The sequence below is a fragment of the Carlito syrichta genome, unplaced genomic scaffold, assembly GCF_000164805.1.
Source record: "Carlito syrichta isolate Samal-C Ts95f unplaced genomic scaffold, Tarsius_syrichta-2.0.1 Scaffold103346, whole genome shotgun sequence".
Classification (NCBI taxonomy): Eukaryota; Metazoa; Chordata; class Mammalia; order Primates; family Tarsiidae; genus Carlito; species Carlito syrichta.
The window spans coordinates 94,402-96,253 of record NW_007047442.1 but is presented as its reverse complement, the minus strand read 5'-3'; positions in this window follow the sequence as shown (position 1 = coordinate 96,253).

The following is a 1,852-nucleotide window of genomic DNA, read 5'->3' as shown; positions in this document are numbered from 1 at the left end:
TTTTTTTTTTTTTTTTTGAGTTGGAGTCACACTCTGTCACCCAGGCTGGAGTGCAGTGACACACTCACAGCCACCACAGCCTCAACATGCTAGGCTCAGGTGATCCTTTTGCCTCAGCCTTTCAAGTAGCTGGAACCACAGGCGTGTGCCACCACGCCCAGCTAATTTATTTACTGTAGAGAAAAGATCTCGCCAAGTTGCCCAGACTGGTCTCGTACTCCTGGTCTCAGGCAACCCTCTTGCCTTGGCCTCCCAAAGTGCTGAGATTACGGACTTGAGCCACCATGCCCAGCCTTTTGCCCACTTTTTAATACAGCTGTTTGTTTTTTTCTTTCAGCATGTTTGAGTCCTTGTAGATCCTTGATGTTAGGCCCTTGTCAGATATACAGTTGACTTTGTCAAATATGAGTTGGTTGAGAGATCGAGTTTTTACTTCCAGAATTGCTATCCTGTTCCATTGGTCTATATGCCTATTTTGTACCAATATCAGGCTATTTTGATTATTGTAGCCTTATAGGAAAGTTTAAAGTCTGGAAGCGTGATACCTCCTGCTTTGTTTCTTTTGCTGAGGATTGTATTGTGGTGTCATTTTAAAGTCTAAATAGATAATGTGATTTTTGTCAGTATATCACAAATTGCATGCTTATAATCCAACTAAGAAGATTGGGGGTAAAAAAAAAAGTTTTGATTGGGGGTAAAAAATAAAAGTCTTGCAGCTGGGCTCGGTGGCTCAGCCTGTAATCCCAGCGCTTTGGGAGGCTGAGGTGAGTGGATTGACTGAGCCCGCGGCTTCAAGACCCGCCTGGGCAACTTGGCAAGACCTCATCTCTACAATAAATCAAAAAATTAGCCGGCTGTGGTAGCACATGCCTGTAATTCCAGCTACTTGGAAGGCTGAGGTGGAAGGATCGCCAGAGCCCAGCAAATCGAGGCTGCGGTGGCCAGAAGCGGCCAATGCACTCTAGTCTGGGCGACGGAGGGAGACTCCAATTAAAAAAAAAAAAGTCTTGCAAAGTCTTCCTAGCAAGGCTGTCATAATATTGCATAATATGTTTTATGTGATGAATTCCAGTCTGCAGAAAGCAGGGACAGGCTTTGCTGGAAGTTGAGTCTTGTACTCATCCAGCAATGTTTGACAGCCTACTGTACGCTAGACAGGGCTTCCGGCACTGTTGCAATAGCAGTGACCACACAGACAAAAATACCTTCCACATATTCACAGTAAGGACCTGAAGTGATGTCTTGTGAATACGTACCTGGGGCATGTCCTGCCAGAAACTCCTGTGGATGCCGTGCCCTGGAAGAGGCTCAATGACCTCTCCAGCCACTACTTAGACTTGTGAAGCATCTGGAGATTTCCTGACCACAGCGGCTTTGACTTGGCCCGCTCCTGGGAATCAGCCCTTGGGAACACAGTTTAGTTACGTGATTAAAGTCGTTGTGACAGCTGTCTACCTGGTGCCAGTTCTGGGAATGGCCACAGTGCTTATCCTTCAAGACCGTCAATTCAGAACTTCTTAGGGATGCTAAATTCAGTCGAGATTTAATAACAAAGCCCTCAAATCCTCCCTGGGTACTTTAGGATGTCTTAGCTGGAGAGGTCCCTACAAGGGATAATCTTGAGTCTAATATGACAAGTTCCCTTTTTAAATGTGTAAAACTCACAGGTATCTTTGTCTGGAAAAAAAAAATGTTATTAATAACATTTCCAGGAAATGTAACAAGTTAATGTTTCAAATGATTCATATATTAAGAAGCAGAAGTTAGCCAGGCTCAGTGGCTCAGCCTGTAATCCCACACCTTTGGGAGGCTGAGGTGAGTGGATTGCCTGAGCCCATGGGTTCGAGACCCG